This window comes from Alosa alosa, chromosome 21 (assembly GCF_017589495.1).
Source record: "Alosa alosa isolate M-15738 ecotype Scorff River chromosome 21, AALO_Geno_1.1, whole genome shotgun sequence".
Classification (NCBI taxonomy): domain Eukaryota; kingdom Metazoa; phylum Chordata; class Actinopteri; order Clupeiformes; family Clupeidae; genus Alosa; species Alosa alosa.
The window spans coordinates 22,558,052-22,580,560 of NC_063209.1; the positions used below are offsets into that span (position 1 = coordinate 22,558,052).

The 22,509-nt window shown below is 40.2% G+C and overlaps 2 long non-coding RNA genes across 2 annotated transcripts; both read right to left on the reverse strand.

Moving 5' to 3' along the window:
* Nucleotides 1–3,345: 3,345 nt before the first annotated feature.
* On the reverse strand, nt 3,346–6,829 carry LOC125285997. Its single transcript, XR_007192113.1, has 4 exons — nt 5,793–6,829; nt 5,371–5,471; nt 5,181–5,254; nt 3,346–4,256 (listed from the first exon to the last, which is right to left on the reverse strand). It is a non-coding gene; the product is annotated as an uncharacterized LOC125285997 (long non-coding RNA).
* A 10,619-nt stretch (nt 6,830–17,448) lies between these two features.
* On the reverse strand, nt 17,449–19,260 carry LOC125286650. The gene is made up of 3 exons (XR_007192215.1): nt 18,840–19,260; nt 18,324–18,375; nt 17,449–17,740 (listed from the first exon to the last, which is right to left on the reverse strand). It is a non-coding gene; the product is annotated as an uncharacterized LOC125286650 (long non-coding RNA).
* Between the last annotated feature and the right edge of the window lie 3,249 nt (nt 19,261–22,509).

Genomic DNA, 22,509 nt, shown 5'->3' on the forward strand with positions numbered 1-22,509 from the left:
TATCCTATGCTTTTATAATGTTCGGCTGGAAATTGGACAGCATACAGACCACGAACCATATCTGATTTATGTTTCCAAGCCTGACATTAGGGATCCGTCCAGAAACCATTTTAAATTTCTTCACTTTGGCTATGGCTCTTTCTACATGTACTCGGTGTTTGGCTATTTTCTTTGTCATCTCAACGTCTGTAGCTGGCATCTGACTATTTGATTTGGCAAAGGGGGGAATGTTCAAATTAAGCCCAAGCTCCTTTACATCCTTCTCAATAAGAAAACCCTTATCCACCATGAGCCCATCACCTGCCTTAACCCTTTGCAGACTGTGCCAAACATTCCATTTTTTCATACTCGATGGCCTTATGGCACAAAAAGGCTTATTGTATGATTATGCTACATGACAAAGATACAATATACCCACCACTCTAATCAGGAGAAATAGCCCTTTCAAATGGTATAAAATATAATTAATAAGTTTGAGGAGAACATACATAATTTTTTAAAAATATCTTTAAAATTCAACCCCAAAAAACACGAAAATATCAGTTTGTCAAGATTAATCTAATTTTTCTCCCAATTTCTATTGTAGAGAGAGAGGAGAACTCAGGAGAACTAGCCCTTTAAAATGGTACATATCATAGTTAATAAGTTTGAGGGTAACACACATTGTTTTTAAACAAAACCTTCAAAATTCAACATCAAAAAACGTGAAAATATCAATGTCAAGATGAATCTTTCTTTTCCCCTAATGTCTGTTGTAGATATAGTGTGCAAAGGATAGCCAGTGTTGTGTTCTCCTCAGTGAAAAAAAAACAGAATCAATTTATCACCTTTGGTTCAGAAGTTATGATTAATTTACTCATAACAGTAACAAGTAGAATTTTTTAAAGAGTAGAATGTTTTCATTTCCGGTTTGGCATCTGACCTAAAAATACAGATATAATGGTCATGGAAAAAAAATAAGCTGTTTTACCATCAAAAACAAGCTCAATATGGGATGTCTTACTGTACTCTGAAGAGGCTAAATCAATTGTGGGGAGGACAGATAAAGGCTGAAAGACAGACTAGCTGATTGTAACTGCTTCTCTGTGCTTCATTCTACTATGAAAACAAGAATATAGAGACACTGGCACATGTGTTAGGTTTTTTAAAGGGGAAATAAATCATTTTATTTAGAAAAGTCTTAAACAATGTGATTAAATAACCAGGAACAACAACTTCAGGTAAATAACATAAACATATGTTTACAAACATGCAGTAACTATTAGAACTACAAGAATGACAAGACAACAGTATAACAAAGATCAACAAATCTTACATGGTGAACAAAACATCAATTCATACTAACATTCACACACATATATATAAACAATTAAAACGTTAGAAGAAATTCAATACATTTAACAACCATACAGCATATAATTCGATACAATATATAATTATCCTATCATTTGCCCCACACATAAGGTGATACACTAACGCCACATTCACACCAGATCCGTGGTGTGTGCATTGTCACAGTTGTGGCATGGTTGTGTGTGTGTGTGTGTCCATCTAAGCCTAGCAGACGATGGGGTGTAAATGCTATTGGAGTTGGTGTCTCTGTCTGTGTTGGAAGGATAGGCAAAGTGTATGCTTTCTACCTGACATGGGACTCGACCAAACTCAAAATAAAGAAATTGTCAGATAAGAAATATAGAAATTGAATTACAAATCTAACCAAACTATTATCACTATAATCCCTCTCATTATTGTTATAAGCAACACTCTTATCACAACCAGAAATGTGCTTGCGCCCAGATGGACGCACACACACACACAAACATGCTTACCCAGCTGAGAATGATGGAAGATTATCTCCTCCTGTCGCACATCATTGTCTTCTTCTTCATCCAGAAGCTACCCATCCATGTCCCATGTCCATGCCATCGTGGTCCTTGGAGTCATATTTGCCATCAGCAGTCGGCTGCTTTCACCCCAGTTGCACGTACTTCTCTCCCTCCATCTAAAATAACAAATCACAGGTCTGATAGTGAATAGGTTGTTTAGTTTTATTTTACATTACTTCCACATAATCTTAATCACCACCAACCATGACTCTTTTCACTAAAAGTATTATTGTCACTGGAGGACTCCAATATTGCTTGGAGAGGTAACATTAGTCTCAGAGCTCACTACAGTAAGTGTTATTGCCTTGGCTAAACCATACATAGCATACCAGCTTAAAAGCAAAAATTGATTTATTAACATGAGTCAGGAGATATGACAGAAAACATCTAAACAGCGTATGCATACACATACACACCGTGCATAGGCTACTGCAGTTGCGTAAAGACAAAACACCCCCTTAGAAAATAATGTGTTGACGAGTAGGCTTGGGTGTATGAGCTCCCATCATAGTTAGCCACCCAAAAACCTCATAATCGTAGCAGCCAACCTTACAGCCTAAAAGCTAAACAATACTAAAACACATTTATAACAAATCTTCAGTCATGTATTCATGAAAACAGCAGTCAATGAATAAAATCCTTACGTTACACCATCGGTGATCAACACAGTCTTCACGTCGGTAACGTAACATTAACGTTGTCATTCATGTCAGATGTTTCTATCTAAGCAACTTTGCTACAAACAACTGTAAAATGTGTTATACATATTACGAAGGAATGAAAGGTTTATTTGACAATAAAATACCGATTAGGTCTACTTGACATAAAGTTGGCAGTCATGAAGCACGGGAGTGAACTTTATCGCGACTACGCGTCAAGGACATGTTGCAGCCTCTCCTGATGCTAACGTTACCTAACTTAGCTAGTTTTCTATCAGATGACAAGCAAGCAACATCGTTCAAAATAGAACAAATCGTTAAAGTTTCAGTCTTAGTAGGTCTGTAATCTTGGTTGACATATAGTAGCCCCCCAAAAATGACTGAAAATGATGAGTTTACTAAAGATTACGGTGTGCTAAAATACCAGCTGCCATCATCAGCTGAAGTGAACACACACACGCATTATGTTACGGCCATGCATACAAGGTGTAATTACCAGCAAAAATAACTTTTAAAAACGATTTTGAAGTAATAACATGGATAACAAGTAATAACAACACAAAAAGACTTGTTTTTACCTCAGATGATCCAGTAGTTTCTCCTTTAGACGACGTCAAGATCAACGATGCATAGTGCTTCCTGCTGTTTTTCCTCTAGTGGAGGGAGACGTCAACTCTTGATTTTTCCTTCACGTAGTAAAAGAAATTCGCGCCACAAATCCCTTAACCAATCATATCACCAGAAAGCCTATGATGTGACGTTTTTGAGGACGTTTTCAGTGATAAAATTGGTTGGGGTATGGCGGAGTTATTAGACTGAACGTCATCGGTACTGGGGTACCGAAATTAGAATGGGCCGTCTGCAAAGGGTTAAGATAGCCACACTGAAGCAGACCTTTCAGTAAATCTTTGATCCCACATTGTCTAAATAGCTCTTGGTCTGAGATTGATCCCGTGTAAAGTGTGGATACAAAGATAATGGCACCACGAGGATCACAGGCAATAAGACATTTAAGTGTGTTGGCAGATTTGTAGTTTGAGTAAGTCTGACTTAACAGTAGTAACAGTGAAGTAACAGTGATGTTGGTTTTTCTGTCTTAATCTCTGTACCATCAAGAATAGCAAATGTTGTTGGGAACTCTGCCCTGTAGTTGTCAGGCATGTTTTCTGTTATTGTGTCCGTGTGGCCAAATAGACATGTTGCCTAGCCTACCATACATGAAATCAATCCATGAATTGAATAAAGTGCTAACAGTTCGTTCTGGAATTTGAAATTTGAAGGCCAGCTCTTTCAGATCAAAGTTTTGCCTCAGCTTCATAAGCACAAGTAGGAACTGTTGTCTTAAAGGCATGAGGTTGATTTGCTGATCTACTCTGTGGTATGTCACAGGTCTAAGTGTTTGTGTATCCGTTGAAGTACTGGGTATCCTAAAAAAAGCACACAGCTTGTTGAACTCATCATAACTAAAACCTGTAGCTGTACTTAAAGTACTCAGGCACATTGCAGTTAGATATAGTCTCTGGTGTGAGTTGGTAATGTGTGGGTGTGGGTGAGTGAGATGAGTGAGTTTGAATCTCTTCCCTCAGCAAAGCATTTTCTTTTTCTTTATCGGCAAGTTGCCTCTTTAATTGATTTATTTCTTCTTGGTCCTCTGTGCGATCCTGGTGTGGATCCTCTGTGGGAATCTGGTCTGCTGTGTGAATCTGGTTTTCTGTGTAAAAACATAACAATGACATTAATAAAATGAGGCCTAGTAAAAAAAAAAAAAAAAAAAAAAAGAAACGTAATGTAAATAATAAATGTTCTTTTCCCCTTCAATGCATACAGCTCCCACTATTGGACAACACTTCACAAGCATCCTCCCTATCAAACTCCAGTGACTTCCCAGCATTCCCTTTGCCACCACAGCCAGGCTCTTTCTGTACTGTCCTTAATAAAGAGCAAATGGAAAGGTTCAGTACCATAGTAGTCTCTCAAAGGCTGAGGCAGAGGCATTTGAGAAAAACACCAGACAGCAGAGTAGCAACAACATCTGGCATCATGTCCGCTCTATTCGCCTAACCTCATCGTCCTTCAAAAGAATATTCTCTAGAAGAGCTGACTTTGAACAACTTGCCATCATCATGCAGAGGAAGAAGAAGAGCATCATGACAAAAGCCATGAAGAGAGGCCTGGAGCTTGAGCCAGCCGCTGCAGCCCAGTATGCGGTCATCACTGGTAATGATGTGCAAGTGTGTGGGTTTGTCATCAACCCTAACGCCCCCTATTTGGGTACATCCCCGGACAGAAGGGTTCAGAGTGGTGAGAGTGAGACCTATGGACTACTCGAAATTAAATGTCCAATGAAAATCAGCTACACCGATTGCCAGTACCTTAAAAAGGGTAGCGATGACACCTACAGGCTCAATCGTACTCACGAATATTACTTCCAAATCATGGGACAATTGGGGATAACTGGGATGCCATGGTGTGACCTTTTTGTGTCATGTGAAAGTGACTATCACCTGGAGCAAATTTGTTTTGATCTCGAGATGTGGAGGAAAATAAAAGATAAACTTGACTGGTACTTTTTTGAGCACTTTCTCCCTACAATGTGCAATGACAGTCCACAACCGTCACATGAACTGTAGCCTACCTGTTTCAATGACCATGGACAACTCCTCTGATGTGATGTCCTGCACTGATGAGCCTGATACTGTGGAGATGCCTCTGTAAATAGATACATACAAATAAATACATATGTAAAATCGATTAAAGTGTTTGATATTTTTCTGATACTGTGTTGTGACTAATATTTTTTCTGTGATTGAATTATTTAATTATACCTCTTAGTTGGCAGTCTTCGACTTTTGACTGCACTTCCTCCACCAGGAATAGCAGGGACTGGATTTGAGGATTCGGGACTTGGTTCTCCATTAACAAAATGCTGAAATAGTGATGTAAAATATTGTTGGACTGTGGCAACACGCTGGCGGTAGTCACCTTAAAAACTACCACAGCGTATCTGTAACATTAACGTTAGGTGTTTGTATCTTTAATAACGAAGTTAGCTAACATCCAGCCGCTAGTCAAAGAAAACAATCCTGATTTACGAGATAGCTAAGCTATCCCTAAACTTGCTTGCTTGCTAGCACATTGATTCTTCAATAATTAGGGTAGAGAACCGAAATCATAACCTAACACAGCATAAAATTGTCTAACTAGTATATCATATAACTTCACAGTAAGGTTAAAAGAAAATTTTTACCTTAGAGCACACAAAAGTGTGCTTGTTGATCCTCGAGGGGTTTAGCTGACTGTGAGGACGTCCACAGAGTTTAATCCAAAGACGACACTTGTCAGGATTTGACTTCGGTTTTGGGAAGGGGAAAAAAACGGACACCCCCCTCCAACCTTTCTGGGAAACGCGTATCTGTATTACAAATGCCCCAGGCACAACGTTTAACCATATTTTTGATCAAACTACCTGCAGAGACCGAAAATATGAGACGCCTGCATTAAAGTCAATGGAGCGATGTGAAAAAGTGTCGGACCTCTATGGGAGCTCGTTGTTGGCTGCGCTGTGATTGGTCAATCTACATTCTAGGGTGTGGCTTAGCCAAAGGTGAATTCCATCTTTTTTGTCTTTATTTGTAGCCTACTCGAACTCGCTTTCTCTCTGCCTAGTGCCTACCGGTATACTTCTCACGCGGCTCTTTAGCTGCACTCTGTGGTAGGCTACGCCAGTAGTCCCGCCTCGCCACACACCATGCGACTGACAAGTGACTGACATCAGGGTTCACTCATCGTTACTCTAAGGACCCGAGAGAGAGAGAGAGGAGGAAAACAAACAAGCATGCAAATGGCATTTATCGCGGCCAGAAAAATGATCGCGCTAATTTTAATTATCATGCGATTAATTGATTTATTGAATATCGCGACAGGCCTAACTGTTGGTCGTGGAGATCCGGAGCTCGGAGTTAGTTGAATGGTGCGTGGATAAGTAGCCGATCAGGCTACCCTCATGCAAAGTCCTTCACAATCCAGTAGTGCTAGGTCTTGTTGACTAGCATATGGCTTTCACTCGCGGGAAACTCTCGGTCAGAGTTCTCGAAGTTCACGAACACAACTACACCACTGTTGAATGTTACACTAAGACTCACTTGCCGTCCGTCTATAAACACTTCCAGACTTATGTGAGTGTTTTACCCACTAAAAGATCCGCTATACTTGTGTTACACTATGGCAAACTTCTCACTCTTTCCACTCTCGTCCTCGCTTGCTTCTCCTCTCGTTCACGCACACACCTCGTGTCATCCTTTCTCCCAGTTACTTCCTTATAACCCTTGACCTCTAGCTAAACACTCATTGGCTCATATAATACAAATGTAACATAAAATACATGTTTCCAGCATTTCCTCTTTTAGATACAAAACATAATATCCTAACAACATTTCTTTAGCTATGAAATTAGAAACAAACATTACATTTCTTATAAACCAATGCATAACCATGAAATTCCATACATATCACAATATATACCTTAAACTCTTGTTATATTCTTCTAAATGTTTTTAACCTTTTAAAATCTTATTTATTCTATTTATTAGACCTAACTTATTACTTATTCTATTTATGAATCTACACTTTATTATCTAATAATATATATGTGTGGTATGAAGTTGGCATGTGGTAGGCCTATCTGATAACTCAAAATCTTAACCCTTTAGGCGCCAGAGGTTTTTTTTGAAACGTTCGATTTTGACATCTTCATTTCAAAAGGCTATATCTTAAAAGTGATAAGAGATAGAGACTTTCTGTAAATTAGAGAAATATTAAGGATGACCCAAAGTTTATGTAGAGATTAAATGTTTATATCTAATTTACATATTATGACATCATATGGTGGCGGCCATCTTGGATTATAGAATGTTCATGAAAAGTTGCATGTTTGAATGATAAAATGCACCACTTCTTTTCCCCCCAAAATGTCCCTCACCTTCTGTATGCTATATTGCACAATACTGAATGCTCAGGTAAATAGTAAGTACTAAACAAACTGTATAAATCATTTCTAATAAATGGCAGAAACAAACCAAATGCATGTAGCGGTAGGCTGGCCTTTTGCTGTAGAGATTTTCCATTTACTACATACAGTAGGCACTCTGATTCCATGTATGGGGCACATATATATTATTCAGATGACACACAAACACAAGTACAGTAGACAAGACCTGTTTAGTTCAAAAGCTCACTTGCCACGGCAAGGCACAGATCAGGAGTGAGATGTGAGACAAGACAAGAGACAATGTTAGTATTTGTTTTTCTTTTTTGTTGTTTTTGTTGATTTTTTTTTTGTTGTTTTTTTTCTTAGCTGACAAAGACACACACATCACAAGGACATGAACACACAAAAAAAGAACACATGTCCTAAATGGTCAGGGAAATAGATAATCAACAGTGTAAATCATTACTAATAAATGGCTGACAATTTTTTTTTTTTTATGTAGCAGGCCTTTTGCTGTAGAGATAATGACTATCCATATCCTATCCATACAGGGCCGGCATTCCCATCATCTTGTGATAGACTATGCATGGCCTAATGGCTCTCCTGCCCCGTGTCACCACCTCTGCTCCTGTTGCGAGCAGTATGGCCAGATCTGCCTCAAGGCTTGCGTCGAGTGGAGAGAATTTCGCAGCTTCGGACTAGGTCTACTGTCATTCTCATTGCGACTCCCCACACTGCCTCTCGTTCCCCCTAACTGTCCTATGAGCGCCGACCTCGTCTAACATACCCAGTGGCATTAGACAAAGGCTCCACCACGTTACTGTCGCCGCGATTGCGGAGAGGCACACGTTCAGAAGACAGAAGCTAGCGCTATGGACATTAGGCTATCTCCAGCCTCGTTCGCCACACCACTAACACCCTGCTAATAGGGCTGCACAATTAATCGAATTTTAATCACGATCTCGATTTTGGCTTCCCACGATCAAATTTGCGTGATCGAGCGATATTTAAAATGTTTAATTCCATCCGTTCAATGTTTTTTTTTTTTGCAAAGCCACTCTAGCGCTCCGTAACCACGGTTTGATCACGTGCCTCCATGAGCCAGTCAGAGTTGGTCCCTGCACTGCGCAGCTTAGTTTAGATGTAGACAGTGACAGAGACCAGAGTAAAGAGGGGGAAATTTCGAAAGGCTATCAATCTTAACAAAGAAAACAAAAACATGTCAAACGTAGCAGAGGGCGAAGCCGAGGGGCTTGTCCCGAGAATCGGATCGTCATCCATTGTGTGGAAGCATTTTGGGTTCAAGGCAAGTGACACAAAACAAGAACAGATCATATGCAAAGAGTGCCGTAAAGTTGTGTTGGCGCCACAAAGCAACACAACGAACCTCTTTAACCACTTAAAAAAACACCATAAAGTTCATTACGATGAATGTATGACGGCCAAGAAATGTGTTGCAAAGACTAATCAACCCACAACATCAACTCAGGCATCCATCGAAGCGAGCCTCTTTAGCGCATCACCATACCCATCCACCAACCAAAGACACCGTGAAATAACGAATGCAGTCGCATTTCATTTGGCCAAAGATATGTGCCCAATAAACACGGTGACAAACAAAGGCTTCAAATTCATGGTCAACACTCTGGATAAACGATACGTGATCCCCTCGCGCAATTATTTTTCCAAGGTGGCATTACCTGCGATGTACAGAAAACGCAGAGGGGAAATAGAGAGTGATCTTGCTAATGTAAAGTACTTTGCAACTACAATGGATCTGTGGTCAAGCAGGACAATGGATCCGTACATGAGTTTGACAATTCATTACATCAACGAGGATTTTGCCATGCAGAGTCGATGCTTGCAAACGTCTTTTTTCCCGCAAGATCCCACGGGAGAGTCAATTGCTCAGGGCCTGAGGGAGGCGATGGCATCTTGGAGCTCGCAGGAAGAGAGGCTTGTCTGCATTACAACAGACAACGGAGCTAATGTGGTGAAGGCAGCTTCTCTAAATAATTGGACTAGGCTCCAGTGCTTTGGCCACAGACTCCATCTAGCAATAGGGGAGTAAAAGTTATATATATATAAAATAAAATAATTGTATATTAATTTAAAAATATATATAATTCATTGAACTATTATGCAATTTGTGATAATTGTAGTTGTAATTGTAGTAATGTAGTACTTATTTTACTAATGTGTGCCTAATATAATAACTGTTATTTCTGCTAGTGTTGAGAAACCAAAATCAAACAGCTTTACTTATGTTGTCTGACATAGCATTTGACTTAAATCTTGAATAATATGATTGGGGTTGTTTATCAAATCTGTGGTTTAATTTTACATATGATTTGTTAATGTTCTTAGAGTATGCAATGAGAGATCCTCGGATTGACCGAGCAGTGGGTCTCTGCAAAAAGCTGGTAAGCAGCTTCTCTTACAGCTGGCGACGTAAAAAGCAACTATCAAAGGCACAACGAGAACTGAAGCTTCCAGAGCATACACTGAAGACCGAGTGTCCCACAAGGTGGGGATCAAGGCAGGCAATGATCGCACGAGTCCTGGAGCAGCAGAGGGCGATTTCTCAGGTTTTGTCCGATGACAGAAAAGCCCGACACCTCATCCCCACCTGGCAGGACACAGACGTCCTCGAGGCCATCAACAAATCCCTCAGCCCTCTATCGGAATTTACAGATGCGCTTTCCAGTGAGAAGTATGTCAGTGTTTCCTTTGTGAAACCAGTCCTCCACCTTTTTAGATCCTCCATCTTGAAAGTGAATGATGGCGAGACAGACCTAACCTGCACCATCAAGACAAAGATCCTGAGCTATCTGGAAGAAAAATACAATGATCCTCTGACACAAGAACTGCTTGATATGGCTTCTGCGCTTGATCCACGGTTCAAGCTGAGATACGTCAGTGAGGACAATGTTGCACCAATTCATGCCAGACTGACTTCTGAAATGGCGAGGACTACACCTGCAGCCATGGCTGTAAGTAATTATATTGATGTTAGATACACAGAATGTATGATAAAATAATGTTTTTAAGTGGATTAAAATGAAATCCAGTGGTGTAATGTACTCTCTGGAAATGAGTGTTGGATAGGTTTAGATTATTAAGGCTATTCAGTATTCATATCTTATTTACTGCACTCCTCAAGGAGATGGGCCCAACTGATCCCCATGGTGAGACTGCTGAGGATGCACCTACTACAAAAAAGAAAAAGACCTTGGGGAGTTTCTTCAAGACTGCTGAGGGAGCCACACAAAGATCCAGTCCTCTCCAAGAGCAACAAGCTATATCTTCTGAGCTACAGTCGTACCTACAATCAGGTAACCTAGACAGTGAGGACGACCCACTTGACTGGTGGAGGGAACATCAGAGACTCTTCCCACATCTCTCAAAACTGGCGAAGAAGTACTTATATCCCGGCTACAAGTTCTCCCTCTGAGAGGGTGTTCAGCACAGGGGGGAATGTGGTGACCTGCCTTCGCTCATCCCTCAAGCCAGAAAATGTTGACAGGCTAGTGTTTCTTTCCAAAAACCTGTAAACTAGTCTTTTCTACATAATTCTGCCTTGAAATGTTCTCATTTGGTTACATTCTGTTATGGAATATTTCTTTTTTTTAATAATTGTATATTTTGAGTTTTATTCACATCCATTATGCAGGTACAACAAGTTTATATTTTGCTTCCTAAAATATATTTACACAATGTAAAATGGAAACTAGTGCCCTGTTGAAATTTTGTTACATTTTCTTTATTGTTTTATTTATTTTTTTAAGATGCACTGAATTTTGGTGAATAAGAGGACCTATTTTATTTTAACGCACATATTTGTACATTAGCGTAATAAGGCAAAATATGGATGTGAAAGCATATGTGACAATAAAATTTGTTTTGGTTGAAATAAGCAAATAATCGTGATAATTAATCGTGATCTCAATATTGATCAAAATAATCGTGACTATCATTTTAGCCATAATCGTGCAGCCCTACCTGCTAACTTCCCGATGAACACTCCGAACCCGTGAAACATTATTCCCACCAGTGACATTGGGCAAACGATTCAACGTTTGTGCTTGGTGTAAGCTAAACTATGGAGTAAACTCTCACTTTGTCCAGCTGCATCATTGCAAGGCAGGGACGCATCTGAAGCCTCACTAAACGAATCACCGTCATTTTCTGAAGGCAGATATTCCCCTTCAGAATCAGGGTCCGCGAATAGAAAACCCAACACTTCATTTCAGGTAAACTTTTTTGATGCCATTAGACGATAATTTAATGCAAATACTTGCTGACGTTGACAATATCGCTCTGACAAAGTGGCTCACACGCACACTAGCTCCGGTATTTCGCGCACTGATTCAATGCGCTGTAGCTAGAAAGTTTTGTTTAAAGCATGCCGTTTTTTCAACTCGGGGATGACGTATGACATGTCTGCCATCTAGTGGAGTGGAGGTCGAATGAAATATGACACCCTATTTGACTAAATCGGCCGTTTTATTCAGTACCGCATCTTGTTGAGTAAACTCGACCGTGGCGCCTAGAGGGTTAACTTGTCCACACATTCAGCCATTCTGTTTTTCAGCGAGACACCACAAAACAGTATATCTTGGACTTGGACCAAAATCACGGGGAGAGTAGTAGCAGGGGACCAGTGAGTTATGGCGTCGAAGAAACATACTTTTCTAATTGTGGAGTCACACCTGTTATTTATTTATTTATTTAACCTTTATTTTACCAGAGGGGTATTCCAGAAAGGAGGTTTAACAAACACTGAGATAAAACTTAACCTCTGGGTTGTCTGAACCTGTGGCGACTAAACCCGAGCTGTCGGTTCCAAAACACCGGTTACCAGTTAGTTCAATTAACCCTGTGTTAGATAACCTAGAGTTGTGCACGTTCACGGCGAACTTATAAAGGCATCATCTATTGAGAGTCGAAACCATGAGTGAAATCGGCGAAATGAAGAGCACCGTATTTTTCAGAGGCGGAGTAGTGAGGCTTACAAGGAGGAGAGAACTGTAATAACAAAAAAAGAGCAATACTTAAGCGTCTGCGTCCGAGACCTTGCTTGGCAGAGAATAGCCTAACTGACCACTGAAATGCGTAGGCCTACGTTTAGGATAGCCTATTTAATGTCAAAAGCACAATTAAATAATTCAGTGGACATCACATAGGCTATTGTATTGACTGCTTTAAATGATGCTTTATTAAACTAACCTACCTTGTCACAGATTGAGTGGGCCACAAATGTAATTTTCTATTTTAACGTGGGTTCTGCTGTGGGCCAAGTTAAACTTTTGCGCCTCCATCATCGGAAGGGTGCCGGAAGGCATGGGTAGCCTATTGGACACATTTCGGTGCACATTTGGAAAATTTAATACGTGATGCTGACCTGCCAGTTGGTGAAATTACACTCTAATGATCCTCGTGGGTTTGTGTCCAGGAAAACGAATGAAGTTGCGCAGGAACTGCTTTAGCGCAAGGCAAACTTTACGCACCGACCGACAGCTTGCCGATATGCTCTGCATCTCCAATACTAAATTCCCAGTCGGAGAGCGATCATAGATGCACATAATTTCAAGTATTTGGAGAGAGGCAAAAAGTGTAGCCTATTGAAAAACTATTTTATCCCAAATTCCATCGGCATTCTTAACCAAACTAGTGACAACACACATACCTGGCTGAGCTGTTGTGTAGGCCTAGTCTATATTTAAACTTATTTATTCATTTTCTATATGTTTTCCCTTTTTTTTAGCCTACTGCACTGTAATTATATCTTCAGTGTGTCTGAGATGTTTTTTGTCCATCCGATGTCTGGTGAGCCAAAGGCAAATGTCCTATGGTGTTGGCTAGCTAAGATTTATTTTATTCTATTCTAATCCATGCGTAGCCTAATGTAGGGATGGAGTAGAGAATACTTTTCAAGTAGCCTAGCCCAATTTAGGATTCAGCGGAAAAACTATAACGTTTGGAAAAGAAAGGATGGGCTATCATGTGATGTCGTGGTCTTATAGCCCTCTCACAGCTAATTCCACGGATAAATATTACATGATTTTGTGCTTCTTTGTCAATCGGACCTTCTTCAAAATGAAACGTCATTGTGTGACAAGTGTAAAAATAGCGGCCTGGTTGAACATGCACTGAAATAACCGAACATAATTGAACATAAACTGAACAAAACCTACCCCTACCAGGTTAAGTTCAGAGCCTATGTTACCATAGTTACTTACATTGCCAGATCATTTTTGAGCTTTCTGGAACTGAAATCCCAGGTTTACCGTTTACTCTGGGTTTACATACCCAGTTAACTTCAGAGCCTATGTTACCATAGTTACTTACATAGCCTGATCATATTTGAGCGTTCTGGAACTGAAATCCCAGGTTTACCGCTAACTCTGGGTTAACATACCCAGTTAAGCCAGTAAACCTAGAAATACCCCTCAGGAAGGTCCCATTGAGACACAATGTCTCTTCTGTGTGTGTGTATATGTTGGTGTGTATGTCTGTGTATGTATATGTATATAGACATACACATTGACGGGCACATACACATGTGTATTTTCTATATGCCTATGTCTTTGGTGTATTTGTCATATGCATATGTGTGTGTGTGTTTTGTGTATCTGTGTGCATATGCATGTGTGTGTGTGTGTGTGTGTGTGTGGTGTGTGTGTGTGTGTGTGTGTGTGTGTGTGTAGGGGTGGGGGGTGTTTTGTGTGTATGTGTGGTCTGAAGTTGGCAGGTGGTATCTGATAACTCAACATCTTACCATGACCTCACGGCTTTGTGCTAAAGCGGGGTCCACAGTGCACACAACAGACCACAAATTAATTACACTGACCACACCGGAGGGCTATCAGAGAGGAAATGAGAGGAAATATCACTTCTCTGAGAAGCACAACGCCACCTTGCTATTCATCATCATTTCCCAACACACCCAAAACTTATGAGAAAAAAGATCTCTTCGACCAAGGCACTCTGTAAGATAAAAATGTCTTTAATACAAATTGGAAATGTCCAAAAAGGACCTAAAAATGCCCACGCGTAGCAGCTTGGGCCTTCTTCAGGGCATAGTAAGACAACACAGGAATGAATGGTTTTAGTGCAGGCATAGAGCACAGGTGTTAATTGCTTAATTAGATCCGAAGCAATCAATTACTAAGACCCGCCCCTCTCACAGATCTTGGAGAGCAATCACATGCCAAACACAATTCATTGTGAAAAGAAAAGCCGTGGCCTACTGGTTAGCACTTCGGACACTTCGGAGGGTTGCCGGTTCGAACCCCGACCAGTAGGCACGGCTGGAGTGCCCTTGAGCAAGGCACCTAACCCCTCACTGTTCCCCGAGCACCGCTGTTGTTGCAGGCAGCTCACTGTGCCAGGATTAGTGTGTGCTTCACCTCACTGAGTGTGTTTCACTAATTCACGGATTGGGATAAATGCAGAGTAAAATTTCCCTCACGGGATCAAAAGAATATACACTTATATACTTAAAAACAGAAAACAAAAAAACAGATTGTACAGGCACCCACAACTATATCATAATCACACTGTATCATATCATCAGGAGATAAATATGTCCATTTAGAGAGGAAATATCATATAGAAGTTGCAGTTACTCAGAAAAAAAAGCAAACACAGTAGACTACACAATGGACATTTCTACAAAAAGGGCCTAGGCTATCTCCTTATCTTAGATCCAAAAAGTTTCACGCTGCAGCAGCATTTTAAATCTATCCCCTCCTATCCCTTTACAGTTTTCTTTATCGTCTCAATACCCTGGACTCTCAAGGATGAAGGGTTGCAGTGATCGTCTTAGTACCCTGGACTCTCGAGGATGAAGGGTCGCAGTGATCGTCTTAGTACCCTGGACTCTCAAGAATGAAGGGTCGCAGTGATTCATTTCTCTATAGTGTTTGGCCATTGGATAGTCTTTATTGTTGAACCGTATTGCATATTTGTGTTCGGAAAAGCCTTCTTTTCATTTCCTCTTTGTCCTAAATACAGCACCCACATGGGCACTGTAGGCGATATATAACAAACTGAGAACTACAATTGATAAAGCCATTGGTTTTATATTCCTTTTAGGTTTTCAGATCAAGGAATATCTTGCACTGAATAAGTAAGTAAGTATAAGTATATATACTCTTTTAATCCTGTGAGGGAAATTTGGTCTCTGCATTTATCCCAATCCGTGAATTAGTGAAACACACTCAGCACACAGTGAACACACAGTGAGGTGAAGCACACACTAATCCCAACGCAGTGAGCTGCCTGCTACAGCGGCACTCGGGAGCAGTGAGGGGTTAGGTGCCTTGCTCAAGAGCACTTCAGCCGTTCCTACTGGTCGGGGTTCGAACCGGCCGAAGCCACTAACCAGTAGGCCATGGCTGCCCCCAATGACACCCTCACAGTGTTTACATGACCCACATGTTCAGGTTCCCCAGAGGTCTTTAAGCAACCATGTTCACATGTATAGGTTCCCCAGAGGTCTTTAAGCAACCATGTTCACATGTATAGGTTCCCCAGAGAGGTTTTGCAACCATGCTTTTTGAGCCAGGTTCCTGACAGTTTGTCTTTTATAGATGATGCTTTTCTGAAAACTGTCATAGGTGGATTTAGGAAAATGTCCTTTAAAAATGGATCACTATTAATCATTTTCCAATTGAACCTAATTATTTGTTTTTCTCTTTTGGGATTGTTTTTAGCCATATTTGTTTTCTTCAGGAGGTCAGGCTGATTTCGAGAACGGGCTTTTTCTATTGCACTGTCGATTAGAATTGGGGAATAACCTCTTTTACAAAATCTCAATTTCATATCTTTGGCCTGTTTTTTCAAAATCAGAGTTATTACTGCAGATGCGTCTTAAACGCTGAAGCTGAAATTGAAATGACAAGTAATGCTGTTAAGCTGATAGGCCTTCCTGGTGGTCAATATTAGTGTACAGAGAGGCTACATCTAAAACAGTCAGTAGCATTGGTAATATTCATCAGTTTGCATACAACATCAGTGGTATCTTCAATGAAAGACGGGATATCCCGCACTAAAGGTTTTATAAAAAAAAGTCCACAAACTGGGAACAGGGCTCTGTCAATGATCCATTGCCTGAGATGATTGGTCTCCCCTCAGGGTGTTCCAGATTCTTGTGGATCTTAGGCAACATGAATTCTAATCCCATTGTTGGTGCCAAGACACCTTTCAAACCTACAGTAAGTCTAATTTCATGCCAATAAGGTCCTTTTTGGAAATGTCCAATTTGTATTAAAGACATTTTTATCTTACGGAGTGCCTTGGTCGGAGAGATCTTTTTTTTTTCATATGGTAGGAACACAGCAGGTTGCTTGAGTAATCACTAACACTAGTTTAATTGTATTGACCTGCAGAATTATTAACACTAGCTTATATAAACAGAGAGTTGACAATCTTCCCATGCTTTTATCACTAAAGGAGTCATATTCCAGTAGCTTCAAATTAGGGGAACACATTCAACTTTTTGCAGAGTTGTGCATATCTGCCTGAATATGATGCATGTTTGTATTGTAAACAAGATGCATGCTTGTATTGTTAACAAAATACATGCTTGTATTGTAAACAAGATGAATGTTTGTATTGTAAACCAGATGCATGTTTGTATTGTAAGCATGCATCACCTTCAGTCAGAAATTCACCCATGTGTTAACCATATTGCCTGATGGTCAAAGGAATCAGAATCAGATCAGTGCTTTAATCAGAGAAAAGACTGAGAGAAAAGGAAAAAAAGAAATGCATTCCCATGTTTAGCCCGTCATTTTGTATTAACCTCTTCAGCTGAGGAAAATGTTGCAAAGTCGATAAGTGAACCTTGTGAAGACTGGAAATTACCACTGAGAGCACATGTATCAAATTGAGGTCTAATTCTTATCAATTTGGTTGCAAATGTATGCATTTATTGGTGCTGGTTAATTAACAAGCAATTCATACTACATTACATTTCACTCATGTAATTGGTATCATAGTATATGGGCTAAAATTAAGTCTAATAATCATGCTGTTAGATATGGTAGTTGTATAGAATAGCATTCTGATGCTGATTTAAACTGTACAAACTGCAAACACATAGCAAATTTAAACTGGCAGAGCACTGGTCCTGCAGCTCCATTCTCTTTTTGCAGCAATCACATGTTCGGTTGACCATTCTGGATGAGCTCGCCTCGAAGCTGACCATAAAGAAAGACAGATGTGCAGATGTCAGCAAGGGAGTTTTTTTTAACATTCTAACAGAAGATTCTGTTCTGCAACAATATAAGGTTCTAGAATTCCATGTTGAATTCAGAGCCCTAGAGAGAGGTCTATTAGAGGTTCTGGTCAATGAACCCAGAGCCCTAATCAGGCTCAGAATGAACCCATATATTCTTTAGAATGTTCAATTGTGTTCAACCGGTGCATTGGTACCAGCTGAATTGTTAAAACTATGTGCACATGTTTTGTCTTTTATGGATTGCTTCTGAACTGAATTAAGTTATACAGTATGTATGTTGGTCTGTAAATTCTGTTTTCCCACTTCACTGACATGGTGCAGAATACATAAGGCTCTCCTATTTCCTCACAATTGTAAAACTGCATTGAATGTGAGAAGGTTTTTTATTTAAAAACAACAACAAATAGATAGCTAGACTACCCACAAACAGCAAAGAAAGTATACTTTGAGTTTTATCATTTTTACCATTCAAGAATATAATCTAAGTGAAATATGTGATAACTTCAACCTTGTGATCAGGTCAAAGAGATTGGCCTACTCACCAATTTCATGACATTCATTCTCTGCCCCAACTGGAAGCCTACTGCCTGGATTCTGTGAGTGAAGGAAATTATGTATTGCTTAACGATGAAAGAAAACAATTGCAGCCTTCTCCAAACATTCCTATCACAGTTTTAGGTCTGGGTTCTGTTAGTGTAAACTTTGAAAAAATCCACGGCAGGGGTTTTTGTTTTGTTGAGTTTCCTTGTTTTTGAACCTTTCTCCTGCAAAGTTTTGTGCATCTGTTTTTTGACTACTTGGTTTCTGGGTGGGGCATGTTCATCATGATAGGCCTATGTCATGTTTAACTTTTTCACGATAAGCATGATAAACGTACAATAATAAATGCCACTTCTATACAAACTGGCCAATGACAATGTCATTATAGATTTAGGTACTATCAATCGTAGGCCTATTATTAAGAAATAATAAGAAATTGGGAGAAGCTAAGTATTGCAAACAGTCACATTAATTTCACAAAACGCATATAACGAACGTAGGGTGTCGACTATACAGACCTTCACAAACCCCAAACCCGCTAGGATTCCATGGTTGTCTGTACATGCACTTCAGGCCCTCTTCGCAGTTCCCACCCAATCCAAACTGTCCTCCGCAGCGCTCACCCTTCAGCTTGCCACAAACTTTGCAGCACCCGCAGAGATCAGGCACCAGCCCCCCCTTGCAGTCCGTAGGATCCACGCATGACACTTCATAACAATTCTCGCATAGCAGAGCCTGGCTGGTCATGGAAAAGAGGATAATAATTTGGAGGATGAGAACGTATTTTGCTAGAGGATACATCCTGAATGAGACCCGGAGGAGACTGTAATAACCCTGGACTTCCTATTGGTTTCCAAGACTGTTTTGAACTTCTAAATTCATGCGTCTCTCTCCCTCTCCGTCTCTACTTATCTCTGGTCGTTTTTATGCAATACCATTGCGAAGTTGGCTTGTTTGATCCAGCCCTGGTGTCACGAGGTGAAATTCAGTTGAAATGAAGTTGAAGTAAATGATTAGATGTGTACATACATTTAATCATTTACATCACACAGACGACCTCACTATGCTGTCACTGTGTATTAGCTTCTTATCGGACGAAATTGTTGCAAGCCCAACATGACATGTTGAGTGAAGAAGAGTTAATGATTAGATGTATGTACACAGACCACCTCCATCTCTAAATAAACTTGTGTATTTTGTGAATTTTCTATATGCCTATGTCTTTGGTGTATTTGTCATATGCATATGTGTGTGTGTCGGTGGGTGTGTTTTGTGTATCTGTGTGCATATGCATGTGTGTGTGTGAGTGAGTGTGTGTGTGTGTGTGTGTGTGGGGGGGGGGGTTTGTGTGTGTATGTGTGGTCTGAAGTTGGAAGGTGGTATCTGATAACTCAACATCTTACCATGACCTCACGGCTTTGTGCTAAAGCGAGGTCCACAGTGCACACAACAGACCACAAATTAATTACACTGACCACACCGGAGGGCTATCAGAGAGGAAATGAGAGGAAATATCACTTCTCTGAGAAGGTTCCAGTTGCTGCTACTGGAAGAAACTGGAATCCATGCATTTCCACTGAATTATTTTTGGAATCTGATCCCTTATCATACCTGTTCATTCTTACTCGTCGCTCGAATTTATCGCCAGTTGGTGTATAGTAATATAAATTAATTTATTGTGTGGGACTAAATTCAAGATGGCTGCAAACGCTAAACTACGTGAAGATACTGTCTGTATAAATCGTCTTGTAAGTAAACTACCAGTGCTTTTTCAAAGTTCTCAATGTCTCGTTTTTAATGTCAGGGCCCTCGGAAGTCTACCAATGAAGTGTGGAGATACATTGAGCCTCGTAAATGGGTGTAAAACAGTGATTTATTTGCATGGCTAGCCCGATGCCGAAGCAGATTTTGGAGTGCAGGGGACAAGCCGAGATGGGCTATGAGACATACGTTCACACTCGGTATCATGTTTCAATACACTTTAGGTCAATATCACACGGAATTCTCCTTTAAGTAGCCTACATTGCCTAGGCTACTTTACATTCATTTTGTGGTCAAAACCTAATTTAGTGCTTTATAGGCCTAGGTCAGTGCAGACATGAAATATTTTATCTAATAGGCTACAATTTCAATGAAATACTGCGCTATGCACAGCTAAAATATCAGAAAATGAATAACTGGTGAATGACAAGAAGTTCAATAAAAGATTGTTTAATGCTTATTTCTCCTATTACTCCATTTGTGTGGATGGAGGCGGAACACATCTCTCCTCGTTGCCCGATCCACGCCGATTGAAACACCTGATTGCGTGTTTGGTGACTTCAGTGTCCGTGGCAGACCGTGGTCACCATGTTTTTCCCTCACAGCACCTGTAATCAAACAGACAGATATGTTTATGTTTATGGTATGTAGCATCCAAAGCCAAGTATGCTTACACAATACAATATATGAGATAGGTATTAAGGAGATTCAATTTAAAAAGAAACATGACTTACAAAGCTCCTCTGTTCGCTGCACGTTGAGGGCTGGTGTGAGGGTGGAGGGAGTTGTGGAGGGACTGCCGTTCCTGGCACATAGTGAGGTGGGCGGTGTGCGAGAGGCGGAATTTTTTTTTATTAAATGGTAGTTATCTGTTAACCATGACTGATAATACACATGGGGCCTTTCTATTCTAATAATTAATAATATAATATATATAATATAATAATAATCTACTAATATTTCAGAGATCAGTCCCTACCTTGAGTAACTCTCCGTATGTTAAATGCAGGTGCAGGTGCAGGGAGTTGAGGTGGTGAAGAGTGTTGCGGTCCTGCCCCATGGTGAGCTGCTAAGGGAGATAAATGGTTGTGATCTGTTAACCATGGTAGGCTGAGAGCTACAGGGCCAAACAATGGCAAACAAAAACAAATCTCTGGTCATGCTGGACACAAATTTGTATGTTTCAATATTTTGGTATGCACTATCTATATCAACTCCATGAATGGATTGACATTGAAATCAATGTGTTTCAATACAATCTGATAATAATGAATGAACTTTTCAGGCAATATTGCATGAATGCAGATGTTTTAACTGACAAAATATTTGGCTGAGATTTTGAAAGTAATGGATAAAGTATGCAGAAAATCTGAGATGGTAATGCAGATGCAATCTGTTGATCTGAAATGGAGTGACTACTGCTGTGTTAATATAGATGGGGCCACTGTATTTAATATTATTTCAGAGATCAGTCTTTACCTTAACAGTTTTCTCCTGGTTGAGGGGTAGTGACTCGGCTGCCTGGCACTCGGCGAGATGGTGGAGCTGGAGGAATAGATACAAAGAGAGGGGAATGTCTTTAGCTCTAAGAATGTTAACCATATCTCTAATATTAATATTATGATTTAGTTATTTCAATGTTAAGAGATTATTACTTACTTTGCCAGTGCAATTGGCTTGGGCTTGAGGCTTCAACTGATATACGAGGCGAGTTGGAAGGTACCTCAGAGATGCAAAGTCACCATTTTCTGTCTCTTCACTGTCATCAGAGTCCCCGAAACGATGGTTGTTACATAACGATATCATTATGGTTATTGCAATCCCAAAATTTCCAAATATGCATATAGTACAAGCAGACCCGGCGGCAGACACAAATTCACGGACGGGCATTACACCTTTCCAGGGGGGGCACTGGAACTTAAATTGATCACGGTAGTTTAAGCTTACACTTGACAAAACATTCCAATATGAAAATGTAGATCCAATTGTTGTAAAATGGTGCAGCTCCTTTAAGAGAGCCCTGTGCGCAGGGATGGAGAGAGAGAAAGCGAGAGGGGATTTGTGTGTTAGAACTGAGATAAGTGTGGAAAAAGTAGACAGGCTGTTGAGACTGGAGCTAGTCATATTAAAAAAAAAATGCAAAAATAAATCCGCAGATAAAACCAAAATCCTCGTTCATTTGCTAACCACTTTCAGATAGAGTGTTAGGGAGTTAGCCCCAAAGTTACGGATAACTTCGGCCCTGGAGTGGTAAGCTCCCTGTTCTCCGACTAGGTCAGAAGAAAAAAACTGTACAGGTTAACGCTATCAAACAAACCCAGAAACTACTAGGCATACTTCTACTAACTACGATATGAGATATAGCCTACCTGCGAGCCGATAAGCTATATTTGTCATCGGATGACAGGGGTTAGTGCAGAAGTGAAG